Source organism: Xenopus laevis, chromosome 3S (assembly GCF_017654675.1).
Source record: "Xenopus laevis strain J_2021 chromosome 3S, Xenopus_laevis_v10.1, whole genome shotgun sequence".
Lineage (NCBI taxonomy): Eukaryota > Metazoa > Chordata > Amphibia > Anura > Pipidae > Xenopus > Xenopus laevis.
In genome coordinates, this window is record NC_054376.1 from 98,310,014 (window position 1) to 98,316,462 (window position 6,449).

Consider the following 6,449-nt stretch of genomic DNA (forward strand, 5'->3'; position numbering starts at 1 on the left):
TAATGAGGCTGAGGCTTCCTCTGTAGTTACGCCCCTTCCTGGAGGCAAGTTTTGGTTGCATAAGAACTAGGTGTACTGCCAAACAGAACCCCCTGTAGGTTGCCAGTCCACATAGGGGCTACCAAATAGCCAATCACATCCCTTATTTGGCACCCAAGCAACTTTTTGAATACTTGTGTTGCTCCCCAACTCTTTTTGCAGCTGACTATTGCTCATATGTAAAAAAAGGGTTTGAGACCCCTGTTCTAGACAAATGCTGCTAAGCCACATTGCACTACATTCAATACACTGGTTATACTGATAACACCTAGATGACTCAAATAGCACTATTCAAGGTAATTCTCACTGGTGGTTACTATTGCATTTGTAACTATGCTTATAATGCCACCTTTTTAGGGCACCTTTTTAGAAGTACTCTAATCTCACAAAGGGGTGTACTATATTTATGTAAAAATACTGCACTATATGAGAATCATTTTCTTGCCCCTTTGTTTGTCTATACCTCGTGCTGGATGAGCGCTGGTTTCCTTCCGTAACTCTGAATTGGATTTCTATACAAGTCTGAGGGAGAACAGACCTCTTTGGGAACCGGCAGAGGGAGCGAACCACCAAAACCTTTGATATCCTTTATTACTGTGTTATATATGCTTATAATGCCTACCTCGGGGGAACTAGCAGTTGAGCAAAAGAACAAGTTTTGGAATAATATATGTCCCCAATGGTGAAAAAGGCTATATTATGGCAGGCACATATAAAGCAGAAACTAAGAAAATGAATGTAGAATAAAGTTATTATATCTGTATTTAGGCAGACTACCAATGGCAATATATTTACATTCTGTTTCTATATTTCCAAACACTCAGAATGACTTATAAGTACCCAGTGACAAAAAGCAAACATATTCTATAAAGAGTAAATAAAGAAAACAATAAGGTAAGTGTATGGAACAAACATGATTAAATGCCAGTGATTGCAATGCAGTGCTTCCTCTTTTTATGTACCACACATATTTTTAAATGGCTAAACCACAAGCAGAAGTACACCAGTAATCTCAACCATCGTTTCTACAGAATCTACAGTTAAAATGGCAAATAGCCATTCTGTTGGGTAATTTATTTTCTTTGTGTAAAACACGATCACCTTCAAGGCACAATTACATTAGCCAACAATGTGGATCATATTTCCATTTTTAGTAACCCTTCTGTATTAAAGGGGAGTCTGTCACACAGTTTGTAAAGTCAATGGTTTCTTTTCAAATGTTTTATTATACAGGTATGGGATCCTTTATTATCTGCAATCTCCTTATTCAGAAAGCTCCAAATTACAGGAAGAGCACCTCCCATAGAGCTCATTTTACGCAAATAATTTAAATTTTAATGATTTCCTTTTTTCTTTAATAATTAAATAGTACCTTGTACTTGATGGTAACTTAGGTGCATGAATCCATATTGGTAACAAAACAATACTACTGGGTTTATTTAATGTTTAATTTAATGTTTACATTTTTTAGCAGGGATGGTGATCCAAATTACAGAAAAACCCCTTATCCAGAAAACATTGGTCCCATGCACTCTGTATAATATATTATATCCCCACTTTAATTCCCCTATTATCATTCCTCTTTCCAGTCTGAGATGTTTTACTTCTCTCTCTTGCAAGTGGAAAAGGAAATTATTTCCTATTTCAGCCCTTGCAGTATCTTCAAGGGTCACCTCTTTTCGACGTGAGCTCAATGAACAGAGCTGGTGCTGAACATAGTTTAAGAAAGTTAAACCAGTTTCACAGATAAAATTACCAGTCCATTGAAATGCCCCTGATAACAAGCTGTTCAAAGTCTAAGCTTAGGATTTATTTTTTCAAATAGAGGCACTCTAAACAGATTGTTCTGTTTATAAAAAGAATAGGGAGAAAGTTAACAAAATGTAAATGTTGATTTATTTTTAATTAAAAAAGAGGCAGAATGCATTTTCAACACAGATCCTATTTATTATGCTATTTTTTTAGCAAGGGTGTTCATGGTATATAGTTTTATGCTGCCATAAATCTTTTTGGTTATGGACTACCTTGAAAAATGTTGACGGTACCCCCCCACCTTGAAAAAGGTTGCATTATAGCGGACACAAACTCTACTGCAGTATTGCTCCACCCATACTGTATGTAGATGTACTACAACTTCCAGCATGTTTTAGTGTATTAAAAGAAAATACTGTATATAATAGCAGCTGGCAGAACAGGAAATCACATAACCTGAATGAAAGCAGATCAAGGAACCAGAGCAAAGTGTCCTTAATGCTGGCCTATACTTGTAATTCTAAATTATACCGTGTTTACAATGTATACAAATATATAGTTGCATATAATTGCTCTAGATGCACTGGATTTCTGTGCAGGAAAGTCCCACAAATTCCACAACATAACAAGCTTACTAGGCATAAATATGCAGCAACTGAACTATACACTGTTATCTATGTTATTCTGAGGAGCTCAAGCCCACGTATTACAGCAGAAAACAAAATATGAAGAAAAATGTCATATATGTGAAAATAAGTTTTTTTCATATATTTAAAATGTTTCCAATGATGGAAATTCATGCCTATAGCAGGCTTTTTTTACTTTACCAGTTCAATCCCACTTTTGAGAACTAACATCAATGCCCCCTCAGCACTAATAAGGTTACAGTTATTTGAAGACATTATTATTTCCTGTTCCATATATAGCACCAACACATTTCCACAGAACATTCATTCACATTATTCCCTGCCCCAAAGGAATATACAATCTAAGGTCCCTATCATATTCACTATGATCAGTGTAGTCAGAAACCAATTTACCTGCCTGAATGTTTTTGGAGGAAACCAACAGAGACACAGGGAAAACATTCACACTTAGGGGCACATTTACTAAGGGTCGAATATCGAGGGTTAATTACTTCGATTTAACGATCGAAGGAAAAATCGTTCGATCGAATGATTAAATCCTTCGAATCGAATGATTCGAAAGATTTTAATCCCTCGATTGAAGGATTTTCCTTTGATCAAAAAAAACTTAGAAAGCTTATGGGGAAGGTCCCCATGGGCTAAAATTGTTGCTCGGTAGGTTTAAAGTGCCGAAGTAGGTAGTCGAAGTTTTTTTAAAGTGACAGTACTTCAACTATCGAATGGTCGAACGATTTTTAGTTCGAAACGTTAGATTCAAAGCCGAAGTAGCCTATTCGACGGTCGAAGTACCCAAAAAAAACCTTTGAAATTCGAAGTTTTTTTACTTCGAATCCTTCACTCGAGCTAAGTAAATTTGCCCCTTACTGTAGCCCTTTGGTGGGCCTAACTCAGGATGCCAAGCATTGCAAGACAGAAGTACTACACAATTACCCACCGTGCTGCCAGGGCTTCATTACCCAAACAAGGCTTCAATGAAAGTCAAAATGGAAGATGACTAAAGGTGGCCGTACACAGGCTAATAAAAGCTGCCATCAGATCAAGTCGGTAGCTTATTGGCCTGTGTATGGGGCCCTTCAAGGGGCTTCCACAATCGGCATCTGGCCGAAAGTCAGCCAGATGTTGATCGGACGGGACTAAAAATCCTGTTGGATTGCGGCCGCATCAGTTCGTTACCCCTCGTTATGATCCGATCTTTGGTCCTTAGGGCCCACGAACGGATCAGCCCAACCTCCAGGTGGGCATATCGTGGAGAGATCTCTCTGTGTATGGCCACCATAAGAGAGGGCCTGAAAAGAAAAGTCAGCAGTCAAAAAATAAGATTAACAATAATCTACGATTTCTGAAAACCAGGAAGTTTTTTCAGCTGCATAATAGAAATAGGCAGACTAATAACTGAAAACACATAAAAAATAGATCAACTATTACTGTAGGTGCTTAGAATAGCTCGATCTGAGTTTTTAGCGGGCCTATTATCAATTCGGGGATATTATACTTGTGCAACAACTTTTGCCATTTATGTAATAAAATGCCAGTGCAGGTTAATGTATGTGGGTCAGACGAGTGGTCTAGTAAGGGAACGCGTAGGGGAACACAAATTGGCTATAAGGACAAAAAAAGTGGAGCAAGCTGTTGCAGCCCATTTTGTGGAAAAGTGCCACGGGGTACAGCAGCTACAGTATCAGATTGTGGATAATGAACCCAGTATGCGACGTGGGGTTGACCGAACCAAGGGGCTTCTTAAGAAAGAGGCCATGTGGATTAGGAGATTAGAAACCCTCACTCCCCAGGGATTAAATTAGGAATTCGATTTGCAAGCTATTTTCCGGGTTTAATTGTTTTCAATTGTTTTTAAAATCTTGTGTCTTACAGATACTTTAGAAGTTTGGCTAGCTTTTGGTTGTTGAGCCTTCTAAGAGTAAATGTAAAATAACCTTGTGACATTGTAACAAACCTGTTGATGATTGTAACAAATGTGTAACGAATTTGCCAGTAGATGTGGCAATATGTTTCTCTATAAAAAACTATTGTTTAGTGTTTGGTAAGCTTGAAAAAAGGCTCTGTGGAAACGTCGCTTATACAGTTCCTGCCAGTGGTCCAAATAAAGGCATTTTTATTCAAAGAAAATTTGCGGTGCTGTACTTCAAGGATTTTTTTTTTGCAAGAGAATTGGGAAGTGGCCATTCAGGTACGTGCACCAGGACTCTCAGGTGTAGAAAATTGGGAGCTGATTCAACTAACCAAGGAAATAAGCCTAACAGCCTGGGAAACAAAGAACTTTGTGCAAAAAGAAATGGGTTGCCATGGTAACACCCACAGACTCGGTTATTGTGGACATTGGGAACCAGCTAAAGGCCATACACTATAAGATCCGCTCGTTTAGCAAGGTTGGGCGATATCGGGTGGCTCCGAGCGTTCGGCCCTGGGGTCGCAGGACCACATCAACTAGCCTATGCAGTCCTGGATCGTAGAAAAAAATCAAACTTGAACGATCAATATCTGGCCAATTTTTGGCCTGATATCGATCGGGAGAACCCACTTTAATATTCATTTTATTTCCTGAAGTATTGACTACTGTAACGCTCTAGAAATGTACTAGGCTGTCACCACTCTTGTCCATAAAAAATGCTGTTGCCATGTTTGTACCCCTCAGCAACTGCTTTTCCTTTCCAGTGCCACTCTTTATACTGGCTTCCTCTACATTCCAAGATAAAATTCTAATGATCCTGACATTCACAGCAGTTCACAATTGTGCCCCACTCTATATCTCTGAACTTATATCCAATTATTCTAAAACTGCTCATTAAAGGGGAACTATCGCAAAAATGAAAATGTCAACCATAAGCTTTATCATACTGAAATAAGAAATTCTCTTAATATAATAAATGATAAATTCTGAACCGTTCCTGAAATATTCAAATTCACTCTCCCCCTCTCAGCATTTGCGCCTCTTCATTCTCTCTTCATGCAGGACTTGGGAGTCTGATTCTGAATGACTGAGCCAATATAACTTTTAGGGGGGACTCCTTTTTCCTAGAAGATTTATTAGAGCTCTTTCTATTCATATCACCAGAAATCCTGTCTCTCTACATGCAGAATTTGTGCCAAAGTCAGTTATTTTGTTTGATTATGTTTGATACATCTGATAGGAAAGGAAAACCCCCCTTAAGATATATTGGATATAGCTCTCAATGAAAATCAGACACCAAACTCCTGCAAGAACAGAGAATGAAGAGAAACAGATGCTGATAGGGGGATAGTGAATGTAAACTTGAATATTTCAGAAACGGTACAGAATTTTTAATTGATTTTTAATTGATTTCAGTATGATGAAGCGTATATTAAATTTTCATTTTCATGATAGTTCCCCTTTAAGCACTTTTATTGCTCTACTCCTCAGCTGCTTGTTCATAGAGATGCACCGAATCCTGGATTCAGTACAATTCAAGAAGGATTCATATTTGACCGAATACAAGAGTCTGGAGGAATGAAATGTAAACCCTTAAAACCACATGACATGCATGGACATTCTTTCCTTCTTCTGATCACAGCACCAGAGGCCACCACTTCAGACTAGAGGAAAATAACTTTCATTTGAAGCAACGTAGGGGGTTCTTCACAGTCAGGACAGTGAGGTTGTGGAATGCACTGCCGGGTGATGTTGTGATGCTGATTCTGTTAATGCCTTTAAGAATAGCTTGGATGATTTCTTGGACAGATATAATATCAAAGGCTATTGTGATACTAAGCTCTATAGTTAGTATAGATATGGGTATATATATAATTTATGTGAGGGTAGGGAGGTGTATGTGTATGGATGCTGGGTTTTCATTTGGAGGGGTTGAACTTGATGGACTTTGTCTTTTTTCAACCTGATTTAACTATGTAAGTATGTTCCCTAATTAGCATATGTAAATTAGGGGTTGGATTCAGTCGAATCCTACCTGACAGATTTGGGGTTCTGCCAAATCCCAAAAATAAGGATTTGTGCATCCCTACTCATCTGTTCACAAA